This window comes from Lagenorhynchus albirostris, chromosome 10 (assembly GCF_949774975.1).
Source record: "Lagenorhynchus albirostris chromosome 10, mLagAlb1.1, whole genome shotgun sequence".
NCBI classification, from domain to species: Eukaryota; Metazoa; Chordata; class Mammalia; order Artiodactyla; family Delphinidae; genus Lagenorhynchus; species Lagenorhynchus albirostris.
The window spans coordinates 5,920,153-5,933,401 of record NC_083104.1 but is presented as its reverse complement, the minus strand read 5'-3'; the positions used below and the strand labels follow the sequence as shown (position 1 = coordinate 5,933,401).

The window sequence follows — 13,249 nt, the reverse complement described above, 5'->3', positions numbered from 1 at the left end:
TAATTTTTTATTGTATGCCGTACACTGTGAATGATAGATTTGCCCTACATTATGTTATAGTATTCTAGGGTGTTTAAATTTGTTCAGTCAGCTAAGTTACTAGAAGTTCACTTTGGTTCTGCTAAGGTCTGCTTTGGGCTTCTAGGGAAGATCTATTTTAGTGTTCCCCTTAAATCCTAAGTATGGTTGATAATCTTGGAGGAGGTCTTTCTGAGTTGTAAATAAATGTTTGGTGTATTCACCTATGTCTTCCACTCTGACTTGGGGCAAAATCCAACATCTCTCCAGTACGTTTAACAGCTGGCATTTTCACTCTGTCTCAGCTTCAGTGTCCGAGCTTTCTTCCAAACTTTTAGAAGTCTCACTCTTTACTCTGCAGCCCAAGAGTGAGCCAGGGATCCAAGGGCAATTTCCATGTAGGTTTCCGGGTTCCCTTTCTAAGTTATACCCATCCCTGCTACCTAAGTTATACGCATCCCTGGATTTGCTCCCCAAATCCCAGCAGCCTCAGCAGCATCAAAGTTTGATTTTTGCCTTGTCTCTCTATCAAAACCATTGCTCTCTGCTTGAGTTCCTGTACTGGTTGCTCTCTGAGCCTGGTAACAGTTATTATATGTATTTGTTGTTTTTATTATTGTTTATGGCAAGAAAGTAAGTCTGATACCATCTACTTTATTATAGTCAGAGCTGGAAGTCAGCATTTTGCTATCTTGGTTTCAGGTACATTTCTTTATTTTAAAAGGCATAATTTTAAAAGGCATAATTTGTGGATTATTTTTATTTTGATTTAAATTTACTTCATGGTAATTTTGTTATTTAGTAATGTTTCCCATTATCATTTAGCTGGAAAATGATTATTTTTTATAATGTAGAAAGGTTTAACTTGGCCTATTCAGCTTTGTTGCTCATTATATTAAGAGATAGCTTCTTTGGTGTTTGCTTGGTTTGAAATTGTCTAGTGTTGAGAGTCCACTCTGGCTTGACCTAATTTTCCTGGTAAGCATAGTCCTAGTAAGAGCACATCTTGGCAAAACTGACCGGTTGTCTTGGGCAGCTCTCAAAATGGCAGCTGCTAGAGTTTGATTCCTTTGGCCTTAAGTTTTATCTCCTCTGAAAGTTCAGCCACTTTGGGGAAGATTGACAGAGTAGGCTGTATTAGTCATTCACATGAGAACAGTTTATCAGATCCTTTCTTGCGGAGCTAGTTTAATAATAGGTGGGGAGAAGCTTTTGTGGTTACTTCTTAGTGTCTGAGGCAGTGAAAAGGGCCGTAAAAGGTGGGAAAATGTACATAAAGTGGAAGGAACTATAAAGATAAACTTTATCATTGTTCTAATCCTCCCCAAGGAGCTAGGTTTCTTTTATCTGTTTCCTCAAGAAGTTCTTAGTGCATTGTGAAAAGTACTTTAGTAATAAAGCAAAGTCTAAAATGATACAAATAGGCTGATAATATAGAGTAGGATCTAAAATGATAAAGGTAGACTGGAAGGACACCAGAAATCAGTAACACTGTTTTCTCCCTGAGAGGTATCTTGGGTGGCTGGCTGGTCATTAAGGATGGGAGGGAGACATAATTATATATGCTTTTTTCCTTCTGAAACTTGAACCATGTGAATACTCAAAAAAAAGTTGATTAAGCATATGTATTTATTTATTATTTCTCCTGTAATGTCCTAAAATCACAGTAAAGAGAATATTTTTTAAAACCTTCAAAGATAGTAAGAATGGGAGAGCAAATAACAACAAAAAATTTGGAATCTGGAAAGGTGGTGCTGTGGACTGAATGTCCCCCCAGAATTGATATGTTGTAACCCAGTCCCCAGTGTGATAGTATTTGAAGGTGGGGCCTTTGGGAGGAGATTAGGTCATGAGGGTGGGGCTTTCATGAATGGGATTAGCCCCTTCTAAAAGAGACCCTAGAGGGCTCCCTTGCCCCTTCTACCTTGTGAGGACAAAGTGAGAAGAGGGCCTTCAGTAACCTAGGAAGTAGGCCATCACCAGACACCAAACCTGCTGGTACCTTGATATTGGATTTCTCAGCCTCCAGGTCTTTGAGAAATAAAAGTTTGTTGGTTAAGCCACCAAATCTATAGCATCTTTGCTATAGCAGCCTGAACTGACCAAGACAAATGGACAACAAGAAGGTTAAATTCTAAGCCAGCCAGTAGAGAAAGCCAATATTTTCCTTAGAACCACCTGAAGACTTGGGAATTGGGGACAGTAGATACATCTGAAAATGGGAAGTAAATATGAGACTTAAAACAGGAGGGTTAGTTGAAAGTCTGTCTGTAAGAAGCAATTAGATCCCCACCCTAGCTTTGCACAACTTTGGTTAAGAAACTGAAATTTTACTTTCTGGTCAGAGTAAAACAGGGTTTCTAGACTAGGACACATCAGGCAAAGTTGAAAATAGGATGTATCACTGAAAACATGGGATTAAATGAATGTTTACGTATCAAATACAGAGAAATCAGACCTTCTCCTCATCCTGGGCTCCCACAACACAGGTCCTCCAGCTTAAATACCTTCCAGATGGGAGAGTGGATGATCCTCCTCCTGGGAATCTGACCAACCCTAAAGAGAAGAACGTCAGGAGCTCTGAAATGACAGCTCAGCCAGACGGCCCCACAGTGAGGCCCACGGGGGACCTAAAATCAAGTACCTCCTTGATAGAAGCAGAAACCAAGTACTACTTGACATCTGAGTTGAAAGACAGAGACTAAACTAAATTCGAAGGAAATAGATTATGCCAGGAGATGAAAATTTCATGTATTCCTAAAAGTTCCACCATCATTTAGGTTCTCAGTGAGATAAGAGAGAGATTATATTCATGAAACAAGAGTAAAAGGCTATAAAAATGGATATTCAGATAATTAAAAAGAGCTCTCAGAAATTAAAAATATAAGTTTAAAATTCTATAGAAGAATTTGACAATGAAATTGAGAATATCTTTCAGAAATTAAAACAAAAGGACAGAGAAATGGAAGATAGGGGAGGAAGATAAGCAAATTAGTGGGTCAGGCTAGGAGTGCCAACATCCAAATAATATAGGTTCCAGAAAGAAAGAGGAAACAGACCAGAAAAAGTAAAGAAGGAATTAAATAAAATTTCTGAAAATTGAGAAATACAGTTTCTAGATTGGAAGAGCCTACTGACTGCCCAGAACAGAGAATAACAATAGGCTTAACACCAAGACCCATCACAGTGAAATTTCAGAACACTGGGGTCAAAAAATACCTGCAGCTTAAAGAAAGAAAAGGTCATATATAAAGAATTTTTAAAATCTGATTAGTTTTTTCCTTCTCAGTAACTACATTGGAAACCAGAGATCAATGGAACAGTGCTTTCAAACCATGAAGGAAAATTATTTCTAATCTACAATTCTATATCCAGCCAAACTGTTAATTGAGTGTGAAGGTAAAGATATTTTCAAATATGTAAGATCTCAAAAAATTTACCTTCTGTTCACCCTTTCTGAGGAAACCACTGAAGGATGAACTCCAGAAGAACAAAAGAGTAAACCAAGGAAGAGGAAGACATGGAATGCAGGAAGTGGGGAATGGTACCCAGGAGAGAGTCAAAGGAACCCTCAGAATAATGGTGAAGGGAAAGCTCAGGGTTACAGTTGTGCCTGAAGCACTAAGGGCAACTAGAGCAGATTGGATTAGGCCGTAAGTCTCTAGCACAGATTTTGTTAAGCAAATGAAATCGCTTGAATACCTAATGTGTCTGAGCATATAGTTAGGAGATTTAGATAATTGCAGAAAGTTTAGGATTAAATTACGGGAAAGTACTTAGGAACGAAGTAAAACAAACAAAAAAAGGCAATTGTTAACTCCAGAGAAAGCAATGCTGTAGAAGGGGAAAAAAAGTAATCCTAGCATATTACACAGTTCACCTAAATATAACGATTAGACTTTGATCTAATCGGAATTATAATATGTAAGAATGAGAGGATAGGAAGGTAAGAATTTGTGATCACAGGGGTAAGGGCGTGCTTAACAGTGGAAGAGAGCTAAATCCTTACTTACCAAAAAGAGAAATAGACATATAATGCTTAAACCTGAAAAAAAAAAAAAAAAGTCAAGAAGTAACAATACAGACATTAAAGATTTTGTACCCAATTCCAATGTGGGGTGATGGTTTCCCCACACTAAGCAGTTCTCCAGCACCAGCTGGGTGTCCTACAATTCAACTCAATTCTGACACTGTTTACACAGGTTAAGGGCTCAGTCCCATAAGACTGCCCCCTACTTCAGATGCCAATCACAAGTCCAGGTTGTTACGTGTACTTCTGACTGACTGGCTCTACATCAGAGGTTCCCACAAGCCCCTCCTTGGGTTCAGTTAATTTGCTAGAGCAGCTCACAGGACTCAAGAAACTAACTTACTAGGTTACCAGTTTATTACAAAGGATATTAAAGGATATGAATCAAGAGCCAGGAGAATAGATACATAGAACGAGGTCCTAAACAAAGGAGCTTCTGTCCTTGTGGAGTTTGGGGCCTGGCATGCTGGCACGTGGAAGCAATCTAGTTTACCAACCATGGAAGCTCTCTGAGCCCCCTCCTCCTGGGTTTTTATGGAGGCTTCATTACATAGGCATGATTGATTAAATCATTAGCCATTGGTGAGGGATTCAGCCTCCAGCCGCTCCTCCCCTCCCTGGAAATCAGGGGGTGGAACTGAAAATTACAGTCCTCTATTCATGGTTAGTTCCCCTGGCAACCAGTCCCCTGCCCCCATCTTTAGGAGATTTCCACAAGTCACCTTATTAACATGAACCCAGAATTCTCTGGCTGTCCCGTGGTTAAGACTCGGTGCTTTCACTGTGGTACCCTGGGTTCAATCCCCAGTGGGGGAACTAAGATTTCCCAGGCTGCGCAGCGTGGCCAAAAAATAAATTAAAACAAAACAAAACATGAACCCAGTTACGGTGGAAAGGGACTTGACACCCATTTCACCTTTATGATTCTGAAGAGTTTTCAGGAACTGAGGACAAGAGACCAAATATTATAAGAAAAGATGCTCCCATTGCTCTTATCACTCAGGAAATTCCAAGGTTTTTGGGAGCTGTGAGCCAAGAACCATGGATGAAGACCAAATATGTATGAGAAATATATTTCAGTCATTGGAGTGACCAAATATATATATTTCTTATGGCACAATATTGTAGACATATTATTTTAACATAGAGGTTAATACTTGAATGGCATCAGGTAACTCACCATGGGGAGTAGAAGGTGGAGGCCTGCTATTTTTCATAACACGTCTTGGAATTATTTGGCTTTTTAAACTTTGCTCATATATAACTTAGAATCAAATGAAAACTTTTTTAAAAGAACAAAACAAAATGGAAGAAGTGATAATGAGAATGGACAGACTGGGTTTTTGAAGGATAAGTAGGAGTTCTGTGGGCCTAGGGAACAGAAGGGTGTGCTGGCAAATAGAACCAAGACTGGCAGCAAGCAGGGTGGGTGTTGCCTGGCCTCCACATGGAAGCTTGAGATGTGGGGTGTAGTCACACCTCAGTATTGGCTTTTCTCCTTTTGGCGTCTAGGTTGTTTAGAATTTAAGACATGGCCCTTTTGTTAACTGATAAAATTATAATGTATTACTATGTTTGGTTGTTCTAAAATAATAGTGTTCTTTGAACTAATTTCAAAGGGAGGAAAATGAGCTGTCATTGAAATGACTTGCAGTAAGTTTTGCTGAAAAGACCGTGTCATTTCCAAGTCCTTACCTGGACTTGAGGAAGAGTGTTTTAGTCACCATTCCCAGCACTCAGAAGTCCTCGTAAGACAATAGACGCCAAAGGAAATGGGCACTTTGCCAGGAATTTGGGAAATTCAGATGCCTGCAGTATCCCACAGCCCACAGGGCCAGGACTTGACAGCTGTGTGTGCCCTAGAGGCCAATGGGCATCTAGGAGAGGGGTGGGGTGGCTAAGTGCTGGCTGTAGGTCTTTTGCAGCTGCTGGGTCACTGCTGACTGCTGACTGCCGACCTCCATCCAGAGGCATTTGAAAGGCTAGAAAGCACAAGGTGTGGTCGTAAGATCTGGAGTTGACTTTTGGCTCTACCATCTTTGTAACTTCAACAAAGTTGCCTGACCTCTTTGAGAGTAAGACAGGTGCAATAATAAGCCCAGGGTGATTAGAGGCAGCAGGTAAAATAATGTGCACGGGAATGCTTTGTAAATAGAAATTTCCTGTTCTAAATCTTGGTTTCAGTTAATGAGTTTCTTTACCTGTTGTATCTACAAATGTGCCTTCTATCCCTAGTATATTTATTATTATTGACTCCAGGTATTAGTTAAGGTGTAGTTGGCTTCTGTATTAGTTAAGGTATAGGTTAAAGTACTGTAACAGAGAGACCCCAAAATATGGCAGTTCAAACCAGACAGAAATGTGTTTCTCTCTCATATAACAGTCTAGAGCTGTGTTACCCAGCATGGTAGCCCCTAGGTACATGTGGCTGTTCGCATTTAAATGAATTAAAATTAAATAAAATTAAAAATGTAGTTCCTCAGTTGTACTGGCCTCATTTCACCTCTGCAGTCCTCCGCTCTACCAGCTGAGGTATCAAAGGGTGCATTGTAGTGACCTTATTTCAGATGCTCAGTAGCCACTTGACTGAGGCTGTTGTATTGAAAGGCACATATAGAACATTTCCGTCATCACAGAAAGTTCTGTTGGGCAGCCCTGCTCTAGAGGAGTGGTCCAGAACTTGAAGGGTGGCTCTGCTGTACAAGGTCATCCATGGACCTGAGTTCCTTAAATATGACTGCTCTGCCACTCCCTAGGTAAGGCTTCATAATATTTTTTGTGTGTGCGATGGATCCCTTTGGCAGTGTGACAAAGCCTACAGACCACTTCACAGGGTAATATTTTTTTTGAGTGATATTTTTAAATGTGTAAGATAAAATTCATAGAATTACAAAGGAAAGTACGTTGAAATACAATTATCAAAGTCATGAAAAATGAAACAAGCTCATAATGTAGTAACATATGCTTTATTAATACATCAAATAATGATCTAGGGGCAAGTATAATGACTACTATAATTTCAAAATATTGATGAGTGGACTTCCCTGGTGGTGCAGTGATTAAGAATCCGCCTGCCAATGCAGGGGACACGGGTTCCAGCCCTGGTCCAGGAAGATCCCACATGCTGCGGAGCAACTAAGCCCGTGTGCCACAACTACTGAGCCTGTGCTGTAGAGCCCGCGAGCCACAACTACTGAAGCCCACGGGCCTAGAACCCATGCTCCGCAAGAAGAGAAGCCACAGCAATGAGAAACCCGCACACTGCAATGAAGAGTAGCCCCCACTCGCCGCAACTAGAGAAAGCCCGTGTGCAGCAACGAAGACCCAACGTAGCCAAAAATAAATAAATAAATTTATTTAAAACAATAAAAAAAAATTGACGAGTTCATATAATATTTCAGGATAATCCATAACAAATATCATGTGGTATGAGAATATTTGTAAATGCCTGTTGCTGACAGAGTCTTGGATACTGCTAATATACTATATTTTTTTCCCTACCTGATAACTGAAGGAAATGCTAAATTTCAAATAGAAGTTAGTGAAAATAAAGTTGTATAGCTTTTTTCCCCATCCAAGTTTATAGGCCAACAATTCTATCTATGGACCCCTTTGCAGTCTCTGGACTTCAGGATTAAGAAACCCTGCTGGGTGTTGTCAAAGCTGGCTTGGCAATGCCAAGTCCACCCTCTGGAAAGGGGGAAAGAGAGGAAGTTGAGGGCAAAGGATTTCCCTTTTAAAGGGCATGACCTGAAAGTTACTTGCCTCCCATTGGCCGGCAGTTAGTCACATGACCATCAGTACTGTAAGGCAGGTTGGGAAATGTAGTCTGCAGGGCAGCCCTGTATCTTGCTAGTAAAAAACTGGGAGGAGGGCATCCCTGGTGGCACAGTGGTTGAGAGTCCGCCTGCCGATGCAGGGGATACGGGTTCGTGCCCCGGTCCGGGAAGATCCCACATGCTGCGGAGCGGCTGGGCCCGTGAGCCATGGCCGCTGAGCCTGCGCGTCGGGAGCCTGTGCTCCGCAACGGGAGAGGCCACAGCAGTGAGAGGCCCGCGTACCGCAAAAACAAAACAAAACAAAACTGGGAGGAATTCTATCAGTTAAAGGAAGAAGGAAAGAATGGATATTAGGATAACCAGCAGTCTCTGCCATAGCTTTGTTCATAATTATGAAACAAAGTATTTTTTCAAAAAATGCACTGCTTATTTCGTACACTTTCAGGGCTAAGTCAAAAATGCCAGGAGAAGTTTCACTTCTACTAGCTGTTGACAGGCCCCCAGTGTGGTACCAGTTCCTGGGCCATGCAGTGTCTAAGGGATATAGCACTTTTGAGCTAATGTCCCTCAATTCTGTGCCTGTAGTTGCTGGCAACATTGTCATTAGCACAGAGATACCATTTTTATCAGTGCCAGAAGTGTGTCGTCCCTTGTTTGAACTCAGTATGCCCTGATCTGCACTTACGGAACTAATAACAAATTAGGTGTCTGTTCCTGTCACCAATGACCAGTATTCTGTGTGCAAGAGAACATCAAGTAGAAGGAGGCAGGCCTTTTCCAAACAAACAGATCCCTGAACAAATGCCCTTTAAAGTTTAAAATAACAACCCCTTGGGTTGTACGGCCTTTAACTTCTCAGAGAGCTTTAAGTACCTTAACTCTTCTTATTTGTAAAGTGCCCAGATCATGGTTTTTTTTTCCTTTTCTTATTTTTCAAGTTAGTTAAATAAATAGCAGTTATGACACAGTAGCACATGGCCAGCAGCTTTTAACTTGTAAACGGAGGGTTTGAAAAGGCATAGTTAGAGGCCAGCTTGGTCTGGCTCCTCCTGGCAGGAAGGAGGCAGAGCTGTTCCAAGGCCAGATAGCACTTAGAGGGCCAGGCGACCCCTTGCACACTGCTCGTCTCCATACAGGGGGATGTTTTTCTGATGGAACACGACTGTTCAGTGCCATTTTCTTTAAGGTCCCAGATTGTGAGCTCCCAAGGGGCAGGCGCTGGAGCCGTCGGAGCCCTCACAAAGCCTGGTGCAAACTCCTGTGTGTCACAGGCGCTAGGCATATGTTTGCTGGCAAATCGTTCGTATTTTCTGAGCATTTATAATGGCCTTTTAAGTAAGTGCCATTTTAAAGTTTGGTGAATGAAGGGTGGTTTTTGTTTAGTCTTAGGGTCATCATTGTTTTGTTGTGTTTGTTCGGCCACCCCGACCCTAATCCATCTCTGGTTTTACAATGTGATTCACTAGGAAAATATGACTCCGTTAATTGAATGCATTTTAGAGCCAACTTTTCAGGAACCTATCTATTTATGTAAAGTGAGATCCACTTGCAAGTGCACCTTTTGGTGCCAGCGCTCATGACTTCGTTGCTCCCGTGGTGTTTCAAATATCTTCCCGTAAATCAGGCAGCCAGCACCCCGTATTTGTGAGGATTATTTACTGGGTCTTGTGATTCAGCCCAGGATCCTGATAGTGACCTTGGATTGGTGATATAAATAGACTAGGATTTGCCAATGGCTATTTTTATAAAGGAAACTTTCTAAGTTGATTTCTTTGAACCCAGAATGACTTCCTCCCTCTGGCTTCCCCCGTTTTCCTCCATGGCTGGGGAGATCCTCTCTTCATTCTTCCTGCCTATCTTTCCCCTCCCCCAGCCAGCTGGTGTCTGCAGAAATCAGAAGGAAGGTACGTGCCTGACACAGAGCTGCCTGAAATTGAATATCTTCACCTCCTTTCAGGATCATCTTTCTTTTATCCGGCCCAAGAATGGCACCTGCCCCGCCCATCAGGCCACAGGATCTCTGGGACTGGATGCCTTGTCTGAAATAGATATCCACTGGCTCTCAAGCAGAACAATTCCCTACTTCGTATCTGAACATATATTTTACAATATTACCTCTTGTTTGTCTTTGCAGGTTTGCCCCTGCCCCAACTTTTTAAAAAAGATCCTAAGTAGAGTTACTGCTAATGAACCAAACTGCCTCCCTTGAGGTCCCCTACTTCTTCCCTACCCCAGCCGGCCTCCCTGTGCCCAGCCTTGCATGCCCACCCCAAGTGACGCAGAGGCAGTGGTGCCTGGTCAGGCCTTCCCAGAGGACATCTTTGCCCCACTGAGCCTCCAAAGCTCTCTTCCCTCCTTAAGGGGGCCTCCGCCCTGCCCACATCCACCATAGTAAGTGTGCTGTCAGCTGGAGAAGCTTGCTGTTCTTTGCATCCTTTTCCCAGGTTTTCATGCTGAAAACAGCACATTCTCAACATGAAACAAAAATTGATTCTGCTCTCTTTTTCATCTTGTGTTTTTGACCATGCTGTTCTTGGCAGTCAAACTTCCAGGCTTGGGGGTAGAATTGATAGCTTAAAGTGTAAATGTTAACTTGGTTGGCAAAATGCCATTTGGAATCTTAGCTCCCTTGGATAATTTACCAGCGTGTGTGGCTTCACCCACCCAGTGGCCTTGAGTGTCTTCTTAACTTTACAACTGGCTTGCCTCTTGGAGCTCCCCCACCCTTCCACCCGCCAGCCAGCCCTGAGTGTTGGACCCCTTCTCCCTTCCTGGGCCAAGTGCTGGAAGTAGAGAGACTGTTTTCGATTTCTGAGTTCCACCAGAAGCTCAGAGTCTGGTGCTGTGGTCTCGCCAGAGGGACCACAAAACCAGGTCACCAAGGGTGCTCTGAGCTTTGGTTCTGCCTTGGCATAGGATTAATGTTCCATCTCAGAATAACTATGAAGATCAAATGAAATAATGTATTAATGCTTGAAATGCCTTATGAAAGGTAGAGAGCATAACAACAGCAAGAATAAATATAGTAGCTACTGTTTTGTACGAATCTATTGTGTCCCAAGTACTGTGTTTAGTGCTTCACGGGATCCATCTCATTTAATTTAATCTTGACAACTATTTTTTAAAAGTATTAGTATGCCGGGTTTTTTTGGTTGTTGTTTTGGTTTTTTTATTTGGTTGTGCTGGGTGTTAGTAAGGCAGGCTCCTTAGTTGCAGCACATGGGCTCCTTAGTTGTGGCATGCAAACTCTTAGTAACAGCATGCAAGTGGGATCTAGTTCCCTGACCAGGGTTCGAACCTGGGCCCCCTGCATTGGTAGTGCAGAGTTTTATCCATTCCGCCACCAGGGAAGTCCCAGTATGCCCGTTTAATAGAAAGGAAAGTGAAGCTCGAAAAGATGAAGTTACTGGTCAGGATCCCATACCTCGGGAAAGTGATAGAATGAAAATTTGAGTCTGGCCAATTGACTTTACGGCCCGTGCTTTCAGCTATTAAGTAGAATTTTCCCCTCCCCATTTCAGGATTGGTAAGAGAAGCATAATTAACTTCCAAGATGGGCATTTATAGTTCTTTTCCTTGGGATACCTATTTTACCTTCCATTTTCAGATCAACAAGCAGTTTCTTGTGCTCAACCCTTAATCCCTTCAGCAGAAGGAACTCAGTGATTTTCCCACTGGGAGAGGGAGGCTTGGGACGTGGCTGCTTGTTCCAGGAGACGCTGCCCACTCGTCGCGCACACTGAACCTCCCAGTGCACTGACTATACCTCAGCGAACGCAACGATGGTTCTTGTGTAAGCCACTAGCTGTCAAAATGACTAAGGCTCAGAAAGTGCCACTGCATTTCTGTTCCCGGGGTGGGGGATGGGCAATGGACCTAGGAGGGCATTTAGAACCACTCTGCTTTTAAGAGCCTTGGGGCAGGTGTGAGTTCATCAAGCTCCTGGCAGAGCTCGTGGCCAGCCACACGGAGAGTCAGACACAGAGCCCCCATCCTACAGAAAAGACGGAACAGGCACTGTGACTCACCAGTGTGTGTATATTCGGCAGTAAAGGACAAGGTGCATCAACGGGGAATTCCGAGAGGGGAGAGATGGATACAGGCTCTTGGGACGCCCCCATGAAAGAGCACTTGATCTGGCGCTGGCGTGTATGGGTAGAATTGTGAGGAGAGAAGGATATTCCCAGTGAGAGAAACAGCCAAGTGTCTCTGGTCAGTGTTCCTGAGAGGACTTGATAGAATTTGCATTTTAATCTTAATTCAAGAAAAGGCACATGATAAAACTTGCCACTTTGCAGAGTGTTCATGTCTTAGGTGAGACACGGTGCAATTTTCTTCAGTGTCTTAACTGAATAGTTGTTGGAGGGAAGTGAAAGTGAGCAAGGTTGTGGTGGCGGTGGTTACATAGACACGTGTGTGTTAAAGCTCATAGAGTTATTCACCAGAAAATCAGGGTTTTTACCATATGTAAGTTTTAAAAATAAATATTTCTTTAAAGTGTGAAAGATGGATCCTTCCCCTCAAAGAGCTTACAGCTTCACGCGAGATCAGGTGGTCACCTGTCTTGCATAGTTAAATACGGTCTCTGCCACGAGAGAGGTTGAACAAAAGAATGTTGGGGAGTGTTGGAGCCAGTGTGGAGCACTGCTGGCTGCGGGAAACCTCACCTGTCCTGACGGCTGGGTGGCCTGTGCGGTGTGATCTTAGAGTGGAGAGTGGTCAGAATAGAGGCGCGGGAGCAGGGGCATGTCTTGGGACAGCTCACGTTTCCTCACCAAGTAAGATATATAGATGGCAGATAAGCACATGAAAAGATGTTCTGCATCATATGTCATCGGAGAATTCTAACTTATAGCAATAATGAGATACTATCACACACCCATTAGAATGGCCCAAATCCAAAACACTGACAACACCAAATGTTGGCAAGGATGTGGAGTAACAGGAACATTCATTGCTGGTGGGAATGCAAAATGGTGCAGCCAGTTTGGAAGACAGTTTGGTGGCTTCTTACAAAACTAACATGCTCTTACCATCCATCCAGCAATCACACTCCTTGGTGTCTCCCCACATGAACTGAAAACTTATGTCCATACAAAAGCCTGCACACAGGTATTTATAGCAACTTTATTCATAACTGCCAGAACTTGGAGGCACCAAGATGTCCTTCAATAGGTGAATGGGTAAGCAAACTGTGATACATCCAGGTAATGGAATATTATTCAGTGCTAGAAAGGAATGAGCTATCAAGCCATGAAGGAAAACTTAAGTGCATGTTAGTAAGTGAAAGAAGCCAGTCTGAAAAGGCTATGCACTGTATGATTCCAATGATATTACAGTCTGGAAGAGGCAAAAACATGGAGGCGTTAAAAGCTCATTGGTTGCCAAGGGCCAGGGGAGAGAGAGGATAAATAAGGCGGCA

At 42.7% G+C, this 13,249-nt stretch overlaps 1 protein-coding gene and 1 non-coding gene across 10 annotated transcripts in view; one reads left to right on the top strand and one right to left on the bottom strand.

Annotated features, from left to right (window-relative positions):
- Positions 1-13,249, top strand: part of ATG7 (autophagy related 7) — a 295,536-nt gene that overhangs the window by 246,189 nt on the left and 36,098 nt on the right. The gene's annotated exons all lie outside the window — the stretch shown is intronic.
- Positions 11,105-11,177, bottom strand: TRNAG-ACC (transfer RNA glycine (anticodon ACC)). Its single transcript has one exon. It is a non-coding gene; the product is annotated as a tRNA-Gly (tRNA).